The sequence below is a fragment of the Mustela erminea genome, chromosome 1 (assembly GCF_009829155.1).
Source record: "Mustela erminea isolate mMusErm1 chromosome 1, mMusErm1.Pri, whole genome shotgun sequence".
Lineage (NCBI taxonomy): Eukaryota > Metazoa > Chordata > Mammalia > Carnivora > Mustelidae > Mustela > Mustela erminea.
This window is the reverse complement of record NC_045614.1, coordinates 89,853,320-89,866,085: the sequence shown is the minus strand read 5'-3', so window position 1 is coordinate 89,866,085 and position 12,766 is coordinate 89,853,320. Positions and strand designations below refer to the sequence as shown.

The window sequence follows — 12,766 nt, the reverse complement described above, 5'->3', positions numbered from 1 at the left end:
CTGGAGGCAGAAAGGAGAGTCAACAGGTTGGTGTGCCAACCAAGAGAGAAAAGAAGGAAGCAGCTGAGGAAAACATAAAAGGCATACAAAAGAACTTATGTCCAATACAACTAAGGAAAAGCATTAGTTGTGATTTAACATTTATGATAAAAAAATACAACAAAAAAGCCCTTTATCTATAAAGTAAAAGGAAATTATGTAACATAGTCAACTATACCTATCTAAAAGCTATGGCAATTTTCATATTGATAAAAGTTTAGGATAATTCTATTAAATCATATGAGACAGGATGCCCACTTTCACTACTACCTATTTCACCTTGTACTGGAAATCCTAGCCTTTACCACTTGAAAAAAAAATAATCCTCTGCCCCCCCAAAAAACCTCCACAAAACCTCAGAAATTAACCACATGATTACAAGGGAGAGTAAGATACACAACTTCTAGTGAGGGGTCATGTGCTTTTCTAAAACTGGTATGTGTGTTGGGAAGTAGGTTCTTTACCAAAATGAAAATATAGTGAACGGATGCTGGACTATAGTTAGCAATTTCTGCCACATGTGTATGCAAAAACCTCAACAGAATCTGTAGAAAATAATTAAAGCTAATGAGAGGTAGTGTTTCCAGAGAAAACACCATGTAAAAATTTCAGTAGGGTGGTAATGTAAATTGGTGCAGCCACTATGGAAAACAGTATGAGGGTTCCTCAAAAAATGATATAATAGAACTACCATATGACTCAGCAATTTCACTTCTGGGTATATATCCAAAGAAAATGAAATCACTATGTTGAAGAGGTATCTGGATCCCTATGTTCATTGCGGCATTATTTATAATAGCCAAGACTATTTGGAGACAACTAAAGTGTCTATCAACAAATAAAAGGATGAAGAAAATGATATATATGTATATATATATATATATTTACTATGTATTTATATTTTCATTAGGTATAATGTCCTCAAAGTCCATCCATTTTGTCACAAATACAGATTTCCTTCTTTTTTTATTATGACTGAATCATATTCTATTATTACATGTATATTGAATCTTAACAAACCAAACTCCTAGAAACCGAGAACAGATTAGTGGTTGCCGGAGGCAGGGTGTGGGGGTGGGGAAAATGAGTGAAGGTGGTCAAAAGGTACAGACTTCCTATTGTAAGATAAGTAAGTTCTGGGCATATAACATATAGCATAATGACTCTAGTTAACAATATTGCATGGTATATTTGGACGGTGCTAAGAGAATGGATCTTAAAAGTTCTCATCACAAGAAAAAGAATTTGTAACTGTGTGTAGTAATTTTAACTAAACTTATTATGGTTATCATTTTATAATATTTATATCTATGTATCAAAGTATTATGTTGCATACCTTAAAACAATGATTATGTCAATTATATCTCAATAGACTGGGGATAAATTTCCGTAGTAAGCCCTATACCTACCGTAATCAATTAGAAAATGTTATGGGTAAAGATATAAATTATAATAACATTCAAACTTCATAATGCCTAAAAATAAATATAATCTCCAAAGGTTCAGTGTTCATATAGAGAAAATCACAAACCATCTCTGAAATACATAAAAGATAGTAATAGATCTTTTAATAATGTTAATTAGCTTCAAATTAACCTATAAAGTTGATGCAGTTCTAGTTTCCCAACATATATTCCATAAAACTGGGGAAATTTATCATAAAACTTATAGCTGAGATAGATGTCTAAAGATAGCCAAGACAAACCAGTTAACGAATAGAAAGTGGGCAAAGAATGGGGCACCTGTGTGGCTCAGTGGGTTAAGCCTCTGCCTTTGGCTCAGGTCATGATCCCAGGGTCCTGGGATTGGGCCCCGCATCGGCCTCTCTGCTGAGCAGGGAGCCTGCTTCCCTTCCTCTCTCTCTCTGCCTGCCTCTCTGCCTAATTGTGATCTCTGTCTGTCAAATAAATAAATAAAATCTAAAAAAAAAAAAAAAGTGGGCAAAGAGCATTAACAGGAAATCCATAAAGGAATAAACATATAAAAGATATTCTCAATCTTACTAGTAATCTGATAAATCCAAATTATTTTTTATTGTTTCATTTTAATTTTGTTATAATTAACATACAGTGTTATATTAGTTTCAGGTGTACAATATAGTGATCAATAATTCTATACATTATTCAGTTTTCATCAAAATAAGTGTACTCTTAATCCCCATCACCTATTTAACCCATCTCCCTACCTTCCTTCCCCTCTGGTAACCATCTGTTTGTTCTGTATAGTTAAGAGTCTGTTTTTTGATTTTGTTAACAGTTTCCTTTGCTGTGCAAAAGCTTTTGATCTTGATGAAATCCCAATAGTTCATTTTTGCCCTTGCTTCCCTTGCCTTTGGCGATGTTCCTAGAAAGATGTTGCTGCGGCTGAGGTCGCCTGTGTTCTCCTCAAGGATTTTGATGGATTCCTTTCTCACATTGAGGTCCTTCATCCATTTTGAGTCTATTTTTGTGTGTGGTATAAGGAAATGGTCCAATTTCATTTTTCTGCATGTGGCTGTCCAATTTTCCCAACACCATTTATCTGTCTTTTTTCCATTGGACATTCTTTCCTGCTTTGTCAAAGATTAGTTGACCATAGAGTTGAGGGTCTATTTCTGGGCTCTCTATTCTGTTCCATTGATTTATGTGTCTGTTTTTGTGCCAGTACCATGCTGTCTTGATGATGACAGCTTTGTAATAGAGCTTGAAGTCCGGAATTGTGATGCCACCAACTTTGGCTTTCTTTTTCAATATCCCTTTGGCTATTCGAGGTCTTTTCTGGTTCCATATAAATTTTAGAATTATTTGTTCCATTTCTTTGAAAAAGATGGATGGTACTTTGATAGGAATTGCATTAAATGTGTAGATTGCTTTAGGTAGCATAGACATTTTCACAATATTTATTCTTTCAATCCAGGAGCATGGAACATTTTTCCATTTCTTTGTGTCTTCCTCAATTTCTTTCATGAGTACTTTATAGTTTTCTGAGTATAGATTCTGTGCCTCTTTGGTTATGTTTATTCCTAGGTATCTTATGGTTTGGGGTGCAATTGTAAATGGGATTGACTCCTTAATTTCTCTTTCTTCTGTCTTGTTGGTGTAGAGAAATGCAACTGATTTCTGTGCATTGATTTTATATCCTGACACTTTACTGAATTGCTGTATAAGTTCTAGCAGTTTTGGAGTGGAGTCTTTTGGGTTTTCCACATATAGTATCATATCATCTGCGAAGAGTGATAATTTGACTTCCTCTTTGCCGATTTGGATGCCTTTAATTTCCTTTTGTTGTCTGATTGCTGACTGACAGAATGGGAGAAGATATTTGCAAACAACATATCAGATAAAGGACTAGTGTCCAAAATCTATAAAGAACTTAGCAAACTCAACACCCAAAGAACAAATAATCCAATCAAGAAATGGGCAGAGGACATGAACAGACATTTCTGCAAAGAAGATATCCAGATGTCCAACAGACACATGAAAAAGTGCTCCATATCACTCGGCATCAGGGAAATACAAATCAAAACCACAATGAGATATCACCTCACACCAGTCAGAATGGCTAAAATCAACAAGTCAGGAAATGACAGATGCTGGCGAGGATGCGGAGAAAGGGGAACCCTCCTACACTGTTGGTGGGAATGCAAGCTGGTGCAACCACTCTGGAAAACAGCATGGAGGTTCCTCAAAATGTTGAAAATAGAACTGCCCTATGACCCAGCAATTGCACTATTGGGTATTTACCCTAAAGATACAAACATAGTCATCCAAAGGGGCACGTGCACCCGAATGTTTTTAGCAGCAATGTCCACAATAGCCAAACTATGGAAAGAACCTAGATGTCCATCAACAGATGAATGGATCAAGAAATGTGGTATATATACACAATGGAATACTATGCAGCCATCAAAAGAAATGAAATCTTGCCATTTGCGACAACATGGATGGAACTAGAGGGTATCATGCTTAGCGAAATAAGTCAAGCAGAGAAAGACAACTATCATATGATCTCCCTGATATGAGGAAGTGGTGATGCAACTTGGGGGCTTAAGTGGGTAGGAGAAGAATACATGAAACAAGATGGGATTGGGAGGGAGACAAACCATAAGTGACTCTTAATCTCACAAAACAAATTGAGGGTTGCTGGGGGGAGGGGGGTTGAGAGAAGGGGGGTGGGGTTATGGACATTGTGGAGGGTATGTGCTTCGGTGAGTGCTTTGAAGTGTGTAAACCTGGCGATTCACAGACCTGTACCTTTGGGGATAAAAATATATGTTTAGAAAAAATAAAAAATTAAAAAAAAATAAAAATAAAAATGTCTGGGGAGAAAAAAAAAGTCTGTTTTTTGATTTGTCTATTTTTCCTTTGTTTTTGTTTGTTCATTTGTTTATTTCTTAAAATCCACATATTGGTGAAATCAGATGGTATTTATCTTTCTCTGAATGACTTATTTCACTTAATGTATACTCCCTAGGTCCATCCATGTTGTTGCAAATGGCAAGACTTCATTCTTTTTATGGCTGAGTAATATTCCACTATATATATGCCACTTCTTTATCCATTCACCTATCACTGGACACTTGGGCTGCTTCTGTAATTTGGGTATTGTAATTAATGCTGCAATAAACATGGGGGTACATATATCTTTTTGAATTAGTGTTTTTATACTCTTAGGGTAAATACCCAGTAGTACACTTACTAGATCATATGGTAATTCTATTTTTAATTTTCTGAGGAACCTCCATACTGTTTTCCATAGTAATTGTACTAGTTTGTATTCTCACCAACAGCGCATTAGGTTTCTTTCTTCGCCACATCCTCTCCAATACTGGTTGTTTCTTATGTTTTTTATTTTAGCCATTCTGACAGGTGTGAATTGATATCTCATTGTAGTTTTGTGATAAATTCAAATTTAAAAAATCAAACACAAGATGTCATTTTACGTGCCTTGCATTGACAGAAGTTAAAAATAGTTAAAATGCCAAGGTTTAGAAATGACATGGGGACACTTGGATGGAGTTAAATAGGATAAAAATGAAATAAGTAGACATGTTTTGTGCAAGAATGTGCCAACATCTAATAAATATAAAGATGGCTGTACTTTAATATCTAGGAATATCACTTCTAGCCAGTCTTCATTACTCATAGATTCTATACTTGCAAATTTGTCTGTTTGCTAAAATTTATTTGTAGCCCTCAAATCAGTATTCAGTACTGTGTTTTCATAGTCATTTGCAGACCTATTTTTTGCAGAAGAGCAAAACAATTGGAGTCACAATGGGCACAGACCCAGCTAAGATTGAACAACATGATGCCTTCTTGTTTTAGTTCTCATACTGCAAGCAGGTGTCCATTTCTTGGTCTATTTAGTGCCATGTCTTTTGCATTTTTGTGCTTTTTGTTGGTGATTTCACTGCTTAAAATGTCCTCCAAGTATAGTACCGAAGTGCTGTCTGGTGTTCCTAAATTCAAGAAAGATGTGATGTGCTTTACAAAAAAAAGCATGCATTAGGTAAACTTCATTTAGGTATGAGTTATAATAAGTGCTATTGGCCGTGAGTTAATGGTTAATTAATCAACAATATATATTAAATAAGGTGTTTTAAAACTGAACCTAACATTAAACAAGGTTATTTACTGATAAGTTAACAAAAATGTTGTGACCAGAGACTTCCACGGACCTAACTCTGTATTTTCTCTAGGAGCAATGGTTCAGTATCTGCTAATTCAGTGTTTGCAATGACTTTATAGAACACAGGTACTGTAAGTTATAAGAATCAACTGTGTATATCATAGAGAAACTCTCACACATGCACAAGAAGACATATATGAATATTATTTGCTTATGATGGTGAAAATGGAGGTACAATCCTAATGTTTCATGCAAGGAATGGATGAATATATTATTTTATTCATACAATGGAATACTTGTGGTGCTAGCATTTAGTGGAAAGACATGGAATAAAAAAAAAACTATGTAAAGTATATACTTTGTTAAAAGGTAGCAAATGCTATGGAGGAAAATTAGGAAGAAACGGTAGATAGTAAGTCTTCGTGTGTGGAGTGTGTGAAAATTTAAATAGGGTGGCTAGGGAATGCCTTTCTGCAAATGTGCAAATAATAATAATTTGGTCTTCTCTTTCTACTCATAAGGTAGAGCTTCTAGTATGTATTAAATAGTAATCATAATAGCAGATGTTCTTATTTTAATCAAATAGTAGATGATGAATAAATGTTTACAAAATGAATGTCTCTGATGTTTCATCTTTAAAGATGATTTTGGCTATTGTCCAGTAATTCTACATTTTGTGTGTGTGTCTTATTGAGTCTTTTAATTGGAAGATTAGAAGGAATATTTTAGATATCTTGGCTTTCCTTTATTCTTATACAGAGTTTTAACATTTTAATTTAAAGCATTGTACCTGGCATGAATTAATGCTCAATAATTTTTTAATTTGAGAGATTGAAGGAAATACTATTTTTACTTTGATTTGTAATTTTCAAATAAGCAGATATTTGGCAATTAGGAATTTTGTTGTTGTTGTTGTTCTGTTGCCCTAAGCTTTGCATATGGTAGGCATGGGCTTAGCTAGTGTTTGTTCAGCAACTGTTATGTTGTAGGGACAGAATGTAGTCATTTACATGAAATCATAATAGAACCCTGCAAGGTTGTTATCATCTTTACTTTACAGAAAAGAAAACCATTTCAAAGAGGTTATGCAAATCTCTCAATGTCACACAACCTGAATCAGAGCAGAGCTGGCATTCCAACCCAGTTGGCCTGACACCAAAACCTATGTTCTTTTCTTCACATAACGATACTGGTTCCCATAGTCACAATCAGTGTGTTGGGAACCACCTATTTATTTTTGTTTACTTTTGTTTATGTTGCATTTTATACTCTGAATCTATATGCCAAACATATTAGCAGGTAGGGGAAGGGAAACCACTTACTGTTTCCAATTTAATAAAAATAGTGAGCTCCTACATCAGTTTTGTTCTTTTTTCTTTTTTTAATGACCCAACATTTAAAGAGTTTGTTTCTTATTCTTATAAATTGCAAAATGGGTGGTCCTGATTGTCAGATGTTTTTTCTCCAAGCACTGATTCAAAGATTCAGTCCCCTTCCTTCTATCTTGTTGTTCTGCTATCTGCAATATGTGTTGTCCAAGGTTCCTAGGATCTATTTCCATTCCAGTTATCCAGAAGGGCAAAGGAACATGTTGGATCTCCAGAGGGAGGTTTTCATGAGCTAGGTATGAAAATAGTTCACATTCCTTTCATATTCCAGTGATTAGAATCCAGTTGCATGGTCTCAACCAAGTACAATCATTGCAGGCTGGAAATGCAGTCAACTCTGATTTCAATGAAACTACTGAAAAAAGATCATCCTTGCCAATTTCTTTCTTTTTTTTAAAATTTATTTATTAGACAGACAGAGATCACAAGTAGGCAGAGAGGCAGGCAGAGAGAGGAAGGGAAGCAGGCTCCTTGCTGAGCAGAGAGCCCGATGCGGGGCTCGATCCCAGGACCCTGGAATCATGACCTGAGCCGAAGGCAGAGGCTTTCACCCACTGAGACACCCAGGCACCCCCATCCTTGCCAATTTCTGATTCTGATCAGCTTCACAGAGATTTCATGATGGCTAGAGAGGATAAGTTTCCTTCAGAAGCTGCAACCTGGATTATTTCTAACAGAATAGGTGTAGTTCATTTACAGTTTCAGAAACTGCATTAATTCATTGCCAAGTTTCTGATGTACCGTGTTTCCAGGGTTTGCTTTTAAAGGTTTGGCCTTTTTTTTTCTAGCTTGCTTGGAGCATAGCTTGTCTCCAACCCTTGTGATAATATATAGTCCCTCTTCTGTATGGTCTCTTCCCTGCCTTTAGTTGTGGAGTTTGTTCTGCCAGACTTCTTCAGGTCAATTTCTGGGGTATTTAAGATGATTTGATAGTTACCTGGTATTCATGGGATAAGGAAAACCTAGGGCCCTCCTACTCCATCACTGTCTTCCCAACCTACATCAGTTGTTTTCAGTGCTTTACAAGAAAATATGAGATACTCAGTATGATAAAAGACATCTATGAAAAAAACACAAATAACATTACATTCAGTGATGAAAGATCGAAAAGTTTTCCTCATACAATCAGAAACAAGGCAAGGATGCTTACTTTTATCACTGATATTCAACCTACTTTTGCCAGTGATATTCAACATTGTACTGGAAGTTCTAGCTAGAGCAATTAAATGAGAAAAAGAAAAGTAAAAGGCATTGAAATTGTAAAGGAAGAAATTATTTCTATTCGCAGATGACATGAAATACCAAGGAACACACAAAAAAATTATAGGGCTAATAGAAAAACTCAGCAAAGTTGTAGCATACAAGATCAACACAGGAAAATTAGTTGTGTTTTTATATGCTAATAATAAACATTCTGAGGAAATTAAGAAAACAATTCCGTTTACAGTAGCATCCAAAAAAGTAAAATGCTTAGGAATAAATTTAACCAAATGCATGAGACTTTTCATGAAAAACTACTAAAATTGCCAAAAGAAATTAAAGAAACAGAAATAAATGGAAAAACATCCTGTGTTTATGGACTGGAAGACTTAATATTGTTAAAATGTCGGTCCTCTCCACAGTAACCTACATATTCAACTGCAACCCTATTGATGGTCATTTTTCTTTTTTTTGGTAGAAACGGAAAAGCTGATTCTCAAATTCACATGGAACTGCAAAGTCCTCTGAATAGGCAAAACAATCTTTAAAAAGATAAACAACTGCTTGATCTCAAAATTTACTACAAAGCTGCAGTAATCAAAACAGTGTGGTACTAGCACAAGGATGAATATAGATCAGTGGAACAGAACTGAGAGTCCAGATATAAACTCATACATTTATGGCCAATTGATTTTTGACAAAGGTGCCAAGATTTTTCAATAGGGGAAACAGATGGTACTAAGACAAGTGGATATTTATATGCAAAAGAATGAAGTTGGACCCTTACCTCATACGATACACAAAAATTTACTCAAAGACCTAATTATAAAAGCTAAAACCATAAAACTCTTACGAGAAAATGTAAAGATAAATCTTCATGACTTTGACAATGAATTTGTAGATATGACACCAAAAATCTGATCAACTTAAAAAATTAGACTTTATAAAAATCAAAAACTCTTGTTTATCGTAGGACATTAACAAAAAAGTGGAAAAAACCTGCAGAATAGGAGAAAATATTTGCCAAATATATATCTGATAAAGGTCAGAATATATAAAGAACTCTGACAACTCAACGACAAAGATAAACCACCAAATTTTAACATTTACAATGGACTTGAATAGACATTTCTCCAAAGATATACGCAAATGGCCAAGAAGTGTATGTAAGTATGCTCAACCTTATTAGTGGTTAAGGAAATGTAAATCAAAGCTACAATGAAGGACCACTTCATACCTACTAAGGTGGCTATAATTTTAAAAAAATGGATAATAAATTTCAGCGAGGATATAGAAAAAATACCTTTTTTGTAGTTTCAAATATTTATTTAAATTCTAGTTGGTTAACATACATTGTACTATTGGTTTTGGGAGTAGAATTTAGTGATCCATCACTTCCATACAACACCAAGTGCTCATCACAACAAACGTCCTCCTTAATACCCATCACCTGTTTAATCCATTGCCTTGCCCACCTCCCCTCCAGCAGCCCTCAGTTTGTTCTCTATAGTTAAGAGTCTGTTGATCGTTGCCTTTCTCTCCCCCACCCCATGTTCATCTTTTTTGTTTCTTAAATTCTCCACATGAATGAAATCAAATGGTATTTCTCTGACTGACTTATTTTGCTTAGTAAAATATACTCTAGGTCCGTCCACATCATTGCATCCACATTGTTTGCATCATTGCAAATGCAAAAAGATTTAATTTTTTGTGGCTGAGTAATATTTGTGTGTGTGTGTGTGTGTGTGTGTGTATCACATCTTCTTCATGTATTCATCAGTCAATGGACATCTGGGCTCTTTCTAGAATTGGCTGTTGTTAATACTGCTATAAACATCAGGGTGCATGTATCTCTTTGAATCAGTGTTTTTATATCCTTTGGATAAATACCTGGTAGTACAATTGCTGGATTATAGTTAGTTCTATTTTTAACTTTTTAGGACCCTCCATACTGTTTTCCAAAGTGGCTACACTGAAGATACGGAGAAATTGGAGCCCTTATGCATTGTTGTTAGGAATGTAAAATGGTTCATCCAGTATAGGAAAACAATTTGGCAAGTCCTAAAAAACTTAAACATTGTATTATTGTAAAGACCGTGCATTTCTGTTCTTAAGTAATACCCCCAAAATTGAAATAGTCACTCAAAGAAGTACATGTACATACTTGTTCACAACTGTACTATTTATAGTAGTCATATGGCAGAAACAGCCTTAATGTTTATCAACAGATGAATGGATAACCAGTTTTGGAATGGAACAACATTTAGTCATAAGAAGGAATGAAGTCTTGATACATGCTACAATATAGATAAATCTCCAAGACATGATGCTAAGTGCAAGAAGCCAGACAGAAAATGACAAATCTTGTATGATTCCATTAATATGAAATATTCAAAATTTAGAAGTCCATAGAGGTAAAGTTCAGGTTAGCAATTGTTAGGGATAGGAGGAATGAGGAATAGGGAGAAATGTTTCATGGATAATGGATTTTACTTATAAGTGATAGAAATGTTTGAAAACTAGATAGAGGTGAATAGTGTGAAGATATTAAATGACACTGACTTATTTTCCTTAGAATGGTTAATTTTATGTAATGGGAATTTCACTCCAATAAATTACTTAAATAATTTTATGACCAACCACCAGAATTTCTAGTAGTTCTGAGATGGGTACTGACTATGTCCATTTTGAAAATATAGCCCAGGAGATTCAGATCTGTACCAAGGACTGTGAACTGTTGGTCTCCATGCCAGCAGTGTCTTGGGAACTCTCACAACCACTATTTCAGTATCCCATTCCTGTCCTTATTTAACCTTCTCAGGACCTGACTCAGTGGGCCAAATTCACTATGTGAATGTCAGTTTTCATCCTTCAAAAAGCAAATGTCCAAATGGAATTAGACATGTAAAAGCTTCACTTTAGGTAACTAACTGAAAAGAATAAAGGAGGAAGAGAACAGAGTAGGTGGGAGGAGCTTCCAGGTCACCATGTAGGTCTGATACTTGCGAAAGGAGAGCAAGAAGGTAGGAGGATTGGGTAGGAAGAACCTCAGACTCGTGTAGTCTCAACCAGGTGTAGTAAAAGAAGAAGCAGGAACCAGTGCAAGAATTGATGTGGTAGGTCACACTAAATGACTTAGACTTACTGGAGTCAGTGACAGGACACCAGTGAGTCTAGTATGTAGGGGAGATGTGTGGTCACATTAGAATGAGCCTGTGCTTAGAGGGGAGGATGGGTGTGTGGGCAGAGACTGGAGGGTGGGAGACAGAGTCAGGAGCTGGTACAGGAGTCCATGTGAGAAAAGATGAAGATCAGAATTAATGCCAGTGAGAGTGGCAGTGGAGAGAAGGGGGCAAACATGAAAGAGTTTTTGAGTAAGAAATAATAACAGTAATGGCGAGACTAAGTTGTTGCTGTAGTAACATTTTTGAGTCCTTATATCTCCACTGGGCCCCTTGATAGGTAAGCTCTTTTTATATTTACACTAATGCTATGAGCTATTCAAGGGCTGCAAATTCTTACCCATGATTCTAAAATTTCTAAAGTGTCCCAAACAAAAATTTTTTCCAAACTTATTGGCAGTAAAACTTGGCTAGACTTTTGAACTCACTTGGAAAAGTCTGACATGAAATAGTAAGTGGCGACATATAGGTTTTACTTGTTACCTATATAGGTTTTACATGTTACCTAGAACATGTGCCTTATGTTCTGCCACAGGAATATAAATGTGTTTGATTACAGAGTGCTGCTCTACACCCTTCTGGGGATGTTACCAAATATACGGTTGATGATGTAATGCCCTCTGTGGGTACTGCAAATTACACTTGATATCCACTTTATTACCTTTGTAAATTCCAAAGCTTACTGATTTCCATAACACATCTGACTCCAAGGGTTTCAGATAAGGGATTTTGGACCAATAGTCACCACTTACAGCTGTGGACATGGAGGCACAGAGAGGTGAAGTAATTTGTTCAAAAGTATACAACTAGGTAATGACAGAGTTGGGATGGAGACCCAATCTTTTTGGACTGCAGAGTCTGCACTCTGAACTCTGTTTCTGTCTTCTTAGGTGGGCAGAAAGAAAATTTTTTTTTTAATTACTTTTCAGTGTACTAGAATTCATTGTTTATGCACCACACCCAGTGCTCCATGCAGTACGTGCCCTCCACAATACCCACCACCGGGCTGGCCCAACTTTCCACCCCCCACCCCTTCAAAACCCTCAGCTTGTTTTTCAGAGTCCACAGTCTCTCATGGTTCATCTCTCCCTCCAATTTCCCTCAACTCCCTTCTCCTCTCCATCTCCCCATGTCCCCCGTGTTATTTCTTATGCTCCATAAATAAATGAAACCATATGATAATTGACTCTCTCTGCTTGACTTATTTCACTCTGCATAATTTCTTCCAGTCCCGTCCACGTTGATACAAAAGTTGGGTATTCATCCTTTTTGATGGAGGCATAATACTCCATAGTGTATATGGACCACATCTTCCTTATCCATTCATCCGTTGAAGGGCATCTTGGT

The 12,766-nt window shown here is 35.9% G+C and overlaps 1 protein-coding gene across 2 annotated transcripts in view; it reads left to right on the top strand.

Moving 5' to 3' along the window:
- CPNE4 (copine 4) overlaps positions 1–12,766 on the top strand; it is a 468,028-nt gene that overhangs the window by 79,245 nt on the left and 376,017 nt on the right. The window lies entirely within an intron of this gene.